We start from the raw sequence: 15,463 nt of genomic DNA, 5'->3' as shown, positions 1-15,463 counted from the left end.
TGTTGTTAAGTGCCGTTGAGTCGGTTCCGACCCATAGCGACCCTGTACAGGGTTTCCGAGGGTGTAAATCTTTACGGGAGTAGAATGCCTCATCTTTCTCCCGCAGAGTGGCTGGTAGTTTCGAACCGCTGACCTTAAGGTTCGCAGCCCGATTCGTAACCACTACACTACCAGAGCTCCTCAAAAAAGTAGAGGACAATAAATGCTGGTGAGGATGTGGAGAGACTGGGATGCTCCTGTATTGCTGGTGGGACTGCAAAATGGTCCAACCACTCGGGAAACCAATATGGTATTTCCTCCAGCAATTCCTCTACTTGGTATTTACCCATAAGAAATACAAGCCATAAGACAAGTGGCTATATGCACACCAATGTTCATAGCAGCAATAACAAAAAGATGGAGACAGCTTAAGTTACCATCAATGGAAGAATGAATAAACAATCTGTGGTACATACATACAACGGAATATTATGTTACCTTGAAGAACAACAAGGAAGCTGTAAGTTATCACATAACATGGATGAACCTTGAGGACATTATGTTGAATGAAATTAGTGATTCACAAAAGGAAAAACACTGCTTAGGATCACTACTGTAAAAGACTAAGAAAAAGAACCCATACTAAAAGGGGGGGAAGGAAGATTCTTTGCTGGTGACAGAGATGTGAGGGGTGGGGTTAGTGGAGGGAGTGGAAGGTGGAGCACAGGGTAGAGAATAGACACAGGATAGTTTGGGTGCTAAGGAGAGGGGGGGCAATACACAAGAAGGGTGAGGAGAATGGAAGAACAAGGCAGATGGGAAAACAATTAAGGCAGGTTTGCATGGGCTAAGCTAGACAGAGGTAAATAATGATGTATGCACAACCTTGGAACAACAGGGTTCTGGATACAGGGATTAAGACATTGTTGGAATGGGGAAAAGAGGGGAATAATGTTAAGATGCTTGGCTGTCTTTTGAATCTTGGTTTCCCTGGTATACCATTATAAAATAGACAATTGACTGGGAGAGAAAGGAATAGCCAAAAATATCACCATAGAACGCTTGTAAGTCCGTCTTCTGCCTATAACTGATTGGAATACCTAAAATGGGGCTACAATGTGCCCAGTGAATGAAGCTTCCTGCAGAGTCTCTGCATTATACAAGATCATAGGTAGAATCCTGAATCCCATCCAGAATCTTCTGAGGTGGGAAATTTTCATTTGAAAGGCCAAGCAGACCATCCTGGAGCGGCTAAAGAACAGAAGATACTTCTTGAAGCAAAGACCCACAGGAAAAATGCAAAACAATAATGACAGTCCTACTGATTACTACAAGAGCAAGCAAGTTACTCGCCCAGGAGACATCAAGGCAAGTGGTTGGGTCTCCTCAGGGCCAACCCCCTTCCAAGACTAAGACTCAATGGGAATACACAAGCAGACATGCATTCTGATTGGTGACCACGTTCATCGCTGGTAAGGGGAAGTGAGGGAAACACACAGCAATGATGCTGTGAGCTAAGCCCTATAATGTACAATATCCTCCTGTGAACTCTGGTGGATATATGGTTGGCCAGCAGTATGGCAAGACCTAGGGACTTTTGGGTCCAGAGTCAGTGACATAGCCACACACATAGGACTAGAGTGGAGAGTGAAGCATCCAGCTGATGAGAGGGCATATGCATAAGAACACCCACACCTGCAGATAATACCAACTCGACCTGGCTTCAATGACTGGATGATCATAACTCAACTAAAAGAAGAAAGAAGAGGGAAAGAAAGAGTAATCTGATACAGTTTGATGAACTTGACCTACACCTCTGGATGCGGTAGCTCAAAAGCGGGAACAAATCTTTACAGCCAGGATCATTTCCACCCCCTCTATACACAGAGTAGACAGGGATGGGCAACTTGGACATTGGCTACCCAAAATGGGGGGGGGGAGGCTACAAAAGCAAGAAGTGACTGATTTACAAGCTCTCAAGAGGGAACCTAGATACAGAGGGCGTGGAGGAAGGTAGAATCTCCACTTAGTATCCAATCTGTCTGGGCGGGGCTAATGAAAGGAGATGGGGATAGGTCCGTTGTGGTACAATGGTGAATAATTGTTATCAGGACTGACTGTGAGGGTTGGAAATTTAAAGGTAGATGTTTTGTATCAAAAAGAGGGGAGTGGTTGGTTATGCAGTTCAGGAGCAGAGGTCCCTGGGACCGTCAAGGGAGAAGAGTGGAGTGTGAGACCCAGAGATGGAGGCAGAGACGATGACATGGAGAAATGGACCAGCTGGGGACTCTAGACCCAGAGAGGGAGAGGGGCTGTGTGCTGATGACTGGGGGCAGTCTTGTAGGGTATACACTTTGGTTGGCTGATGATGCACAGAGGGGATTGTAACCATGGCAATGAAACGATATATGATAGGATCAATGTGAAGCTAATGTTTCCCATGTAAACTATCACATAATTCACAATATAGCATTAAAAAGAAAATGAAAAAAAAAAAACAAAACAAAAAAACTCTACTAAAGAGGGCAGGACCAAGGGTTCCCCTAGTGAGAATGGGGGCTGAGTGCATCTCAAAGGCTAGTGAGTCCACAGATAAAAACCCAGATCATTTCACTGTTACACCAGGATCTATCAGGTACTGCCTGTCTAGGCTAGTGTAGTTGCCCAATTGGGGTACGCACAAAGCTGTGCACACACACAAATTTACTGGTGTACACAGGCACACTTGGCTTTTAGGGAGTAAAGTTGGAGATTTTCAGTTATTCCATGGTTTCTTTTCTAGTACTGATGTGCCTGCAATGTGCTTGCTGTCTGTCATTTCTCTTCCCCTACCTCCTATTCATTATCACACAGTGACTTACTGTTCCAGGGTGTAAAAACGTCAGGGACACAAACAAAGGGGCAATTAGAGAGTGCATTGCTCCTGAGGAAGATCCCATAGAGCAAAGCAGAAATATGAAGGTGGCACCTCATTCCCTGCAAACTCATTTCAAGGCACTGTTTCTATTCTCTATCTTCTCCACCTTTATTGTGGAATTAAATTTCAGAGTCAGAATTCGAATTCAGAGAAGATTGCACTGGGTCATGTATTAACGAAAAATGAAGTCACAATTCGCCTGATAATTTTCAGGGTTGTTTGGAGAATACTTTGGATCTTCTCCTTCTGGGCATGTGATTGACTTTACCTTTCCTGCCCTGTTTGAAGTTAGGGATGATCCAGTGACTGGTTTTGGACACTGTACACTGAACTCTGGTGTGGTGCTGTAGTGTAAACACTAGACCACAAGGTCAGTTTCAACCACATGATCAGTAGTGCAAACTCATATTTATTCATATTTATGACCATTGTGAAGAAGGTGCCCAAGTGGAATGTACAAATTATTGTACAATATCATGAACACCACACGGAAATAAAATTTTGCTTAAGATCATTCAAAAATGGTGGTAGCAGTACATTGACAGGGAGCTGCTAGGAATTCAAGCTGGATTCAGAAGAGCATGCAGAGCTTGGGATATGACTGCTGATGTCCTATGGCTCCTGGCTGAATGGAGAGAATACCAGAAAGATGTTTATTTCCTGTGCCTTATTGACTATGTAAAGGCTTTCAACACTATGGATCATAGAAAACTATGGGTAGCATTGTGAAGAAAAGGTATTCCACAACGCTTATTAATTGTGCTCTTGCAGAACCTGTATGTAGACCAAGAGGCAGTTATTCGAATAGAATAAGGCATATCAAACTGTTTAAAGTCAGGAAAAGTGTGCATCAGGCTTGTATACTTTCACCATGTTTATTCAATCTGTATAATAGATTTTATGGAAAACAACATGGCATCAGGATTGGAGGAAGATTCATTACCAACCTGCAATATGCAGATGATAGAACCTTGCTTGCTGGAAGCAAAAAGAACTTGAGATACTTACTGATGATTAAAAACTACAGCCTTCACTATGGATTGCACCTCAATGAAAAGAAAACAAAAATCCTCACAACTGGACCCATAAATAGCATCATGGTAAGTGGAGAACAGACTGAAATTGTGAAAGACTTCACTTTGCTTAGATCCACACTCAATGCTCATGAAACCAACAGTCAAGAAAATCACATGACGTTTTGCATTAGTCAAATCTGCAGCCAAAGACCTTTTTTTTTTTTTTTAATGTTTTATTGTGAATTATTTGATAGTTTACATGAGAGAACCTTAGTTTTACATTCATTCTATCGTATATTGTTTCATTGCCATGGTTGCAATCCCCTCCATGCACCATCACCCGACCAAAGGGTATACCCTACAAACCCGTCACCTACACTTCCCCCTCCCCCCACAGTCTTTAGCACACAGTCCCTCTCCCTCTTTGGATCCAAAGTCCCCAGCCGCTTCATCACTCCACATCATCATCAACGGAGAAGAGCCGAGAGCAGGACCTTACCCAGAGAAGCAGCGAGGCCCGAGATAGAGGCAAAGACCTTTTTAAGGCGTTAAAGAGCAAAGATGTCACTTTGAGGACTAAGGTCCATCTGACTCATGCCAGGGTGTTCTCAGTCACCCATATGCATGTGACAGTTAGATAATGAATAAGGAAGACTTTAGAATAATTATAGTGTTGGCAAAGAATACTGTAAGTACCATGAACTGTCAGAACTAAGAGAAGTACAACCAGAATGCGCCTTAAGTGCAGGTGGAGAGACTTTGTCTCTCATACTTAGCACATGTTGTCAGGATGGCCCAGTCATTAGAGAAGGACATCATGCTTGAACAATGGAAGGTCAGCTAAAAAGAGGAAAACCCTCAGTGACATGGATTGGCACAGTGGCAGCAACAGTGGGCTCAAACAAAACAGTAACTGTCAGGCTGGCACAGGACTGGGCAGTGTTCTGCTGCGCATAGGGTCATCATGACTAGGAACTGACTAGACGGCACCTAACAACAACAAAGTTACTCTCATGCTTACACAGAAAACCGTGAGCATTAAATGCTGATGATAGTCATATAAGATAAATATTAAAAAGTTAAATACATCTTATTTATTCCCACAGTTTGAACCTTATGCCACAGTGGCCCAGAGAAGCAATGTCTGTTCCTAACATTCCATCCCAGCAGGTAATAGTATAGTGAGAATTTGTATTTATGTCCAAGGCTCCCATTTTCCCACCATAGTTCACTGTTCCCCAAGGAAGTAGCAGAGAATATCTGTTTCAATTAACAAAAAACCTAATCAAGACTGGCAAAATGGCAAGAGGAACAGGGCAGGAAGCTTTGCCTAGCTGAGAAAATTGGAGGGCCCCAAGATTAGGAGCAAATAGAGCAAATGAGCTCAGTAAAGAGGGGCTTCTCAGTTTCTTGGGTTTCCCACATGAGTTTTCTGTCTTTGGGAGACTTGTCCATCAGGTTGGGTTGCCTTGAGCTCTGATAGCAGACAGCTTTGTTCCTACTGTCTTTCTTTAACTGCAGGTCTGTGCCCTTGGCCCAGTTCTGGTTTCAACAGGTGCCAGGGACTTAAGGGGGACCAAACAGAAAGGTGCATTCATCCTTAAATTGCTACTGTCTCACCACACTCTGCATCAAAGTGCTGCCATGCCACTTCCGGGGTCAATTTGTGACATAAGTCCTCTGTCGGGCACAATGATTTATTCATTTCTCCTCAAAGATGAGTATCATCTAGGACTCATTATATGATGGATTTCAGCGTATTTAAATGATTGCACTACTAATGTGGGACCAGAAGAGAGGCTCAGGATCCTGGGAACTGGACACCTAACACCGGGAGGCTCCGTGGGAACCAGGAGGCTCCGTGGGAACATGGTCCTTGGACATGTCTATCTCTGCAGCTCGGAGGCACATTAGCAAAGCCTCCAGGGTCTGGCTCTGCAAGACAGAAGACTGGGGCCGGAATGCGGAGCCCCAGATGGAACAAACTGTTCACTCTTCACATTGAACAACTCTAGCTGCAATGGAAACTAGACTAGGAGCTGGGGGAAAGACCAAGCTGTGGGGACTAAAATCTCAATGAAGGTTCTAGAAGGTAACCACCACAGTATTTGGACTGTATCTATGTAGTACATGCATTCAGTTCTTTCTGCCAGGTCTCAGCATTTTGTTGATGGAGATGCTACCAGACCACCCTTTAGAAGTGGTCCTTGTCGTTTTCTGGGGTAAAACAACCCCTCGATCATTTGGGAAATGAAGTGAGTATCAGCGGTGCATTGATTATTAACATCATCATCATTTATATAGGTGAGAGTTTGGGTAGAAGCTTGAGAATTTTGCATGTGTGCTAGGAAATGTCTGAAATAAATTTTTTTTTGTAGTTAAAGTATGTGCAGCAAAACATTTACTAACTCATTGATTGGCTGGCAAAAGCTGAAACACAGTTGAGATCGAAAAGGCAAAGCATTTGGAGAAGACTCAGGCCTATATTAAAATGCTGGTGGTCACAGGTATCATGTCATTCTGAGGGACTGAGAAAGACCAGGGCATTGCAACTTTTATATTTCTAAATTGCTATGAGATAGGACATGAAGAATTTATTGAAAACAAACAGCCACTAACATTTAAAGATACTTCCTGATCTGATGAGTGCTCTGAATGAATGACGTGAGTAATTTAAGAAGACTGGAGATGCGGATGACATTTGGTGGTTTGAGAATCTTTACTTTCCCAGCAACACCGTATGTGAAGAAATGTGTGCGCTAGAAAAACATTGGTCAGACAGAACTGCACAGTAGACAAATATTCATGATGGAGAAAAGGACATAGGGTTTTGCCATTGGTTAGATTTAGCTCTGCCTCAGTTTCTTCACCTGTGAAATGGGGATAATGATCCTCACGCGTTAGCAGTAGTGACATCAAAGAACCTAGTACAACATTAGCACGGAGTGAATATTCAGTCAATGATGGATTTATTATCAGCATTATCACCATTTATGTGGGTGAGAGGGTGGGCAGAAGCTTGACAGTTTTGCTTGTGTACGAGGTAGTTTTTGAAATAAAATTTTTGTGCTGGAAATAGACACAACAGAACATTTCCTAATGCAGTCATTTCTACCTGCATGTTTCAGTGGCACTGATTATATTCTTCATGTTGTATAGCCAGTTTCACTATCGGTTTTCAAATTATTCCACTAATTCTTTATTTTTCCTTCAAAGGAAAAAAAAAAAATGTCTCGTTACCTACACCTGAAAAGAGTCTTAAGGACCATAGTCAGAACAATGAACATAAGGGAATAGCCTAATCTGACGAGTAGCTTTCAAAAGCCATTAGGCTTACAGAAATTCTAAGTGGTTCACAAAATGCACCAAACCCTATTCACATCTATTTCTACAGCTTTACAATGTTGATAACGGAAGACTTTACGAGCATCTCTCTGCAGCAGGTGGACCTAGAGGTGGCCCCAAGAGGGATCAGAAGCATCAAACAAACATACCGTGTACAGTCTGAGCCCACTGGGTTTAAATAACTGAGCTACCAGATACCTTCCCAGCTTTAGCTGGTTTGGTATCGAGCGCCCCGCAATGTAATTTTTTTTGTCTATCATATGTGCTTGGTTCAACAGACTGCTCCTTAGAAGCCAGTATGATGAGAGTTTTTATCTTATACTTCGGGCATGTTGTCAGGATGGACTAGTCCCTGGAGAAGGACATCCTACTTGGTAAAGTGGAGGTTATTTGAAAAACAGGAAGACCCCCAATGAGATGGATTAACACAGTGGCAGCAGCGATGGACTCAAGCTTAACAATAATTGTGAGGATGGCGCAGAACTGGGCAGTGTTTCTTTCTGTTGTACAGTGTAGCTAAGACTTGCAGCTAACGTGATGACACCTAGCCACAACAACAACAACTTGTATTTAAAGCTAACTGGCAATTCACTTGTTCTGTGTTACATAAAATTACAAATTGATAAATGAGATGTCTGAACACCATACGATGATTCAGGCCAAGTTGCAACCAATGAGACTCTCAGACAGCTGTGGAGTCCACAGATATTCCTAGCTGGACATTCAGAAGGAACCTGTGGGACCTGCCCAGCTCCCTAATCTCGGGGGAGGAGAAGTCTCCCTGTGAAGAATCGGGTCTCCCAGTGAAACGGAATCCTCCCTGCTGCATCGGGGTGGAGGAGTCAGAAAGTTGGTTACACTGGCAGATATGAAGACCAAGGGCACAATACATTGTGTACAATCCCCATAACTGGCTGTGAATGTTGTTGTTGTTAGATGCCATTGAGTTGGTACCAACTCATCGCGACCTTATGCAGCAGAATGAAACACTGCCTGATCCTGGGCCAACCTCACTATTGTTGCCATGCTTGAATTCATTGATGCTGCCACCCGGCCAATCCATCTCGTTGGGGGTCTTCCTCTTTTTCTCTGACCCTCCACCTTACCAAACATGATATCCTTCTCCAGCGACTGGTCTCTTCTGACAATGTGTCTGAAGTATGAGAGATGAAGTTTGGCCATCTTGGCCTCCAAGGAGCACTCTGGCTGCACTTCTTCCAAAACAGATCTATTGGTTCTATGGGCATCCCATGGCACTTTCAATATTCTCCTTTCAATATTCTTCTACAGTCTTCGTTATTCACCATCCAGCTTTCGCATGCATATGAGGTTTTTGAAAATACCATGGCTTGGGTCAGGCGCACCTTAGTCCTCAAGCTGACAACTCTGCTCTTCAACAGTTTAAAAAGTTCCTGTGCAGATTTGCCTAATGCAATAATAGAAACATCATAATTCATAGGATTGTCATAGGCTACTTTTCACAAGTAGATTGGCACACCTTTCTTTCCAGTCTGTCTTAATCTGGGAGCTCCAACGTCATAGCAACGTCTTAACCTCCACAGACAGATGGCACAAGTTGCACACAAGGTGTACTGACCAGGAATTGAATCCAGGTCTCCTACATGGAAGGCAAGGATTTTGTCTCTGACTACATCTCCAATTTATTCCAATAAAAAGCATTTAAGATGGCGTATATAAATATGGAGCTCTGGTAGCGTAGTGGTTACGAGTCGGCCTGCCAACCTCAAGGTCAGCAGTTTGAAACTACCAGCAGTTCCGCAGGAGAAAGATAAGGCTTTCTGCTCCTGTAATGATTTACAGCCTCGGACCCTGTACAGGGTCGCTGTGAGCCAGAACCAACTCCACAGTACTTAACAACATATAAATATGAGGAACCCTGGTGTGGCGCTGTGGGTTAATGCGCCAGACTGCAAAGTCGGTGGTTCAAGCTCACCAGCTGCTCCTTGGAAACCCTGTACAGGGTCACTATGGGTCAGAATTGACTCGACGGCATTTAACAACAACAATATATAAATATGAAGAGGGTGTGTAGGATATTTACTTGACTGAAAGCCACAAGGTCGGTGACTTGAGCCCCTCCCTCCACTCCCCACCCTGTCATTCAACAAACTGGATGGTACTTAACAACACTACATATAAACATGAGGTCCCTAAGGATTCCTAGTGTGGTGCTGTAGGATAAGCACTGGACTGTTAACTGGAAGGTCAGTAGTTCAATCCCACCAGATGCTCCTCAGAAACTCTATACGGGGTCATTGTGAATTGGATCCGATGCAATTGCTCTTATCAACAAGAAGTATAAATGGTTTACACACCACCATTAACCTAAAGGTCAGCAGTTCAAACCCAGCTACTGGCACCATGGAGGAAAAGGTCTGATCATCTGCTTTTGTTAAGCTTACAGCTAAGAAAGCCTTACAGAGTTCTAGTCCGTATTGTATTTATGCTATTGTAACTAGCCACAATAGCATAAATACAATAAGATAAAACAATGATGAAGAAAGCAAGACAAAATAGTCCCCAAATATAGTTCCAAACTCTCTAGCAAATACTGCAAAGAGGGAGGCAAGATTGATTAAAGCATCAGAGAAGTAAAAAGAAAGCATTTCCCTAAGAGAAAGTACCATTGTTTTCATACGAAATCCAGAATTATTTATCAACAAGGTTCTTATAAAGGAGATGCAATGTATCATAATGAACAAGATCTGTAACAATATTTCTTATTGTAAATATGGGATCAGGTTCCACAGGCCTATGCCATCTCATTCCCCAAAGACTGACAATGCCAACAATAAGGAAAATTTCAGCAAAAATAATCTTGGAAGGAACTGCAAATGAGCAAAATTTAGGTAAGAAGTTATCCAAGACTATGTCAGGAGAGCTCTTCTCTACGTTGGGGTTGTTCTTAATCGGACTGATGCTGGTTGATCTGAAAGGAGCTTGCTGTATTTAGAGCACCATTGTCTTATAGGACTGCTTAAGTGAAGAGCTACTAGCAGAAACAGTCATTCGATCTCAGGTGAAGACTGAGCACAATTTCAAAGCCAGAGAACTAGTAACCTAAGTTTGAACACCATCTGTACTTGGAGGTGAACCAAGTGAGTACCCAGAATCTCTTTTGAGCAGTTAGGGTTCTACATTTCTAAAGATGAGTTTGGCTCAGGAAAATTTCAAAGCAAGTATCACTGAACATTTATCTTGGCCATAAAACCCTCCTAGTATACATAGTGGATGAGAATACAATGTTTGTACTTCAAGTCAAATGGATCGCAAAATACGTGTTTTTAGTGGTCATTTTTGGCATTATTAAGTTCACAGCATCCATTGTTATTTAGGCTAATCTTATCTCTAGACACCGACGCAACGTCATGGGTTACTTTTTCTTTGACAGGGACACACGTATCAAGCCCACTGAAAACTACAATCAAGCAATTAGAATATACATTAAGTATAGGGACGATGAACTCAAACTCTTCTTCTTTTAAAATTTCCCACTGGAAAGTGTGTTTGTCAAAACAATGTCCCGCTCTTAGAGTCACCATTAATGGGTCAGATTTTACATGGCCATCAATAATGTGTGGGGAAAAGTTGATATCAAACTCATGTATGAAACCTATTCAGGTGAACCTATCAATGCTTCCTGCTGATGAAGTCCCAAACCGAATGAAGACTGGAGACAGCAAGAGCCAGTCGTACGCTGTTCCTGACATATTTATGCTAAAAAATCAATTATGCATTATGAGGGCACGTTTCTTCTGTCTATCAGGTGGTGGCTGAGATCAGCCAAGTCTGAGGCTGTTCAGCTAGCTTTAATAAACCCACAGGGATCAGCTTCCCACATATCCTGAATTCTTGGGGCTCCTATGACAATGTTTATCACATTCAGACCTCTCCATCTCTGTTCTGAGAACCAACGCTTTCTACAGTGATGGATTTTTTTTTCTGTTTTAAGTTTTTATTGTGAATTATGTGATAGTTTACATGGAATAACATTAGCTTTACATTCATCCTATCTTATTTTGTTTAACTGCAATGATTAAAATTCCCTGCACGCATCATCAAACAGCCAAAGGGTACACCCCTCAAGACTGCCCTCTGACTGTCAACACACAACCCCTCTTCCTCCCAGAGTCTAGAATCCCCAGCTGCTCCATCTGTCCACGTCATCATCTCTGCCTCCATCTCTGAAATCACTGCTTCTCTGGATAGGGTCCCGCACTCCGCTCTTCTCCCTTGATGGCCCAGGGTCCTCCGCTCCTGGACTGCTAGATCAACCACTCCCCTACTTTTGTTACAAAATGTTGACCTTTACATTTGCAGCACTCACAATCAGTCCTGATAGCAATTATTCACTATTGAACCACACAAGTCTTATTCCCATCTCCTCTCACCAGCCCCGTCCAGACAGGTTGGAATCCACTCAGTGAGATTCTACCTTCCCCCATACCCTCTGAAACTAGGATCTCTCTTGAAAGCTTGTAAGCCAGTCACTTTGTGCTTTTGTAGCCTCCTCCATTTTGGGTAGCCAATGTCTAAGTTGTCCATCCCGGTCAACCCTGAGTACCAAGGAGGTGGGACTGATCCTCACTGCAAAGATTCGTTCCCTCTTTTGAGTTACAACATCCACACGCATAGATCAGATTCATCAAATTGTAGCAGATTACTCTTTTTTTTCCCCTCTTCTTTCTTCCTCTAGTCGAGTTCTGGTCATCCAGCCATTGAGGCCAGGTCAAATAGGTACTATCTGCAAGTATGGGTGCTCTTGTGCATCTCCCCTTACTTTATATCAGTTGGATGCTTCACTCTCTGCTCTAGTCCTCTGTGGCCATGCTGTCCCTGGGCCCAGGAGTCCCCAGGGCCTAGCTCTTATCATATTGCTGGCCAGCCATGTCTCAACCCAGGTTGACAGGAGTCTATTGAATGTGGTCAGATTTAGCTCACAACTTCATTGCAGTTTTTCCCCCATGTCCCCTTATTGGTGACCAATGTGTTCAGCAGCCAAGACCACACACCTGCTGCTGTATCCCCTTGAGTCTTAGTCTTGGAACAGGTTTTGCCCTGAAGGGAACTGACCACCTGCCTTGATGGCTCCCAGGTGAATGACTGGCTTCTTGTTGTAGTAATCAATCACACTCCTGTTATTGTTTTTTGATTTTTCCTGCAGGTCTTTCTTTCAAGAAGTATCTTCTGTTCTTCTAGCTGCTCCAGAATGGTCTCCTTGTCCTTTAAGTGGAAATTTCCCACCTCAAAAGGTTCTGGATAAGGATCAGGATGTCACCTATGGTCTTATGCAATGCAAAGGCTCTGCAGGAAGCCTCCTTCACTGGCCAAGTTGTAGCCCCATTTTAGGTATTCTAATCACTTATAGGCTGAAGATGAATTCATAAGCTTCCTATGGTGATGTTTCTGGCTACTCCTTTCTCTTTCCCTCAAGAGTCTATTTTACAATGGTAGGAAAGGGAGACCAAGATTCAAAAGACAGTCAAGCATCTTATGCAGTGACAGATTTGATCTTCACTTTCCCAAGGCAATGAGCCTCTCATGTAATAAAGCCAGAATGTTTTCTGGTGTTGATTCCTCATGTCTGTATGCTAACTTGACCAGGTAGGTTTATTTCCCTAAGTTTGAAGCCTCTTCACACCAGGCAATTGGAAGGGTGAACATCACACAGTGTGATTAAAATAGGTTATAAGGTATGAACAATCTATCAGTAACACACCGAGAGGAACCCATCCCTTTTCAAGCTATGTGAAGTAGTCCTACCCCCTCCACAGAAAGAGTAGACAGGGATGGGCAACTTGGACATTGGCTACCCAAAATGGGGGGAGGGATACAATGGCAGGAAGTGACTGGCTTACAAGCTTTCAAGCGGAAACCTAGATCCAGAGGGCCTGGCGGAAGGTAGAATCTCCAGTGAGTAATATCCAACCTGTTTAGGAAGGGCTGATGAAATGAAATGCAGATGGGTCTCTTGTGATACAATAGTGAATAATTGTTATCAGGACTGATTGTGTGAGGGTTAGAAATGTAAAGGTGGACATTTTATAGCAAGGAGGGGAATGATTAACTTTTCAGTCTAGGAGCGGAGGGCCCTGAAACCATCAATGGAGAAGAGCGGAGAGCAGGACCCTACCCAGAGAAGCAGTGAGGCCTGAGATGGAGACAGAGAAGGTGACGTGGAGAGATGGAACAGCTGGGGACTCTGGATTCTGGGACGGGGAGGGGCTGAGTGCTGACAGCCAGAGGGCAGGCTTGAGGGGTGTACCCTTTGGCTGTTTGATGATGCTTGAGATCCACAGAGGGAAAGGGTCTGTGTGCTGACGACCGGGTTGGGGGTGGGGAGGGTTGCAGGGTATACCCTTTGGTTGGGTGATGATGCATGGACGGGATTGTAACTATGGCAATGAAAACTATCCCATGTAAACTATCACACAATTCACAATAAAACATTTATTAAAAAAAAAAAAAAGATATGTGCAGTAGGATTAAGAAAACAACCCCTCCCCCCCTCAAAACCAAACACAAACTAAAACTAACACTCAGAGAGCAAGGGGCCATCAATAGAAGTAGAAAGCTCTTGGGGTAAATCTTTCTCCCCTTAACAGGTTCCCCAAATAATCAGTACAGAAGCATGCCCAATGCAATTGAGATCTTAACTCTAGAAGTAACTGGCTATGTTTCAGAATAATAATATTATTAATAATTTTGTCACAGCAATTTTTGACATTAACCATTTATTATGTCAAGGAGTCCACGCCACTACTAACATCCCCAAGGCCATACTTTTAGGCTTCTTCCTGATCATCATGAAACAAGTTTCAAAAAGAGGAAAAATATGAACAAAGATGAAAAAGCCAAAAAAACCATACATTTTTTTCAATTATGAAAGGGATAGAAAGGTATGGGCACATAAAAATTATAAAAAATAAAAAAATACAGTGTTGTAAAGGACAGATTTAAAAAGAGAATAAAACAAGTATAAAATGAAATATAAAAATCTCAATAAAGTTAGAAAGTAAAACTTAACAACAATGATACAATTTTTTAAAAAAAAAACAGCTAAAAGAACTAAAAATACACAAATCAAGGGGAAAGGGATACAAAAATGAAGGCAACAGGCCTCGAGAATAAAAGTAAGCAACAAAGAAGGAACGATGGGTTTAAGGGCCTTCAGAAATAGTGACAAACCAAAGACATGACGTAAAAGTGTGTAAGTTACCATTGGAAATACTTACAAGAAAATACATTTAAAAGCAAATATTAGAAAATGAGACATGAAAGAGAACACCAAAAGGATGAGAAATAGAAAAAGAGTGTGAGGATTAAGAATCTTTACACATCTTTGGGGGTGGGCCCAGCGTCCCCTGGGTTGAATATATTCTTGATGCAGAGATGCCGTTTGGGGGCTGAGAGCCAACGAAGGAGAGACAAAAAATATGACTTTACTCCTCATCTTTTCAATCCCAAAGGGAGGTTCCTGCTGCTCTGACTCTTGATCAGAAAACACTATAAAGGTGGGCCTTTTCATTCCTTAGCACTCACTCAAGCTTAGACATGAGGCTACAGGGGTCTACAAGTAGATACAAGTCTGTTCCTACAGAATGGTGCGTGGCAAGCTGTGCCATCCCTCACTTACTTAATCCAAGAGAATAAATACATAGGACTGATATGCTAGCTTTTTCTAATTGCATTTATTCTGATTTCCAATCTTATAGATCCCAGCATTTATCACTCAAATAGTTGAAGATGTTTGAGAAGCTCATCAAAGGAAAAAGTTGAATGAAGGAGGTGAAGAACAGTGTAGGGAAAAATATATTTTAAAGGTGCAAAGACCTGGCTGGAGGTATGAAGAGAAGAAGCTTCAACTGGACATTGAAGATGATGAGTTGGAGAAGAGTCTGGGGAGGACAAGAGCAGCAGGATCCTGTAGGACGAGGTCAGCTGTGCTGATGAGTTCCGATGGAAGGCAATGGAAATGACCGAGGGTCAAACACAAGCTACGATCCTAGTAGCCGTACAGAAATGGTACTACTCTGATGGCAGAGGAGAACACACAGTGAAACTGCATGGGACTGGAGGCAGGCGACCTGCTAGGAGACTGCAGTACAAAATGTAGATAAGACATGATATGGACTGAATGAGGGACCCTTCTGCTGTGGTGCTTTGGGATCACCACTGGGCTGAG

The sequence above is a fragment of the Chrysochloris asiatica genome, unplaced genomic scaffold (assembly GCF_000296735.1).
Source record: "Chrysochloris asiatica unplaced genomic scaffold, ChrAsi1.0 scaffold00029, whole genome shotgun sequence".
NCBI lineage: Eukaryota > Metazoa > Chordata > Mammalia > Afrosoricida > Chrysochloridae > Chrysochloris > Chrysochloris asiatica.
The sequence above is the reverse complement of the archived record's forward strand: the minus strand, read 5'-3'. Positions refer to the sequence as shown.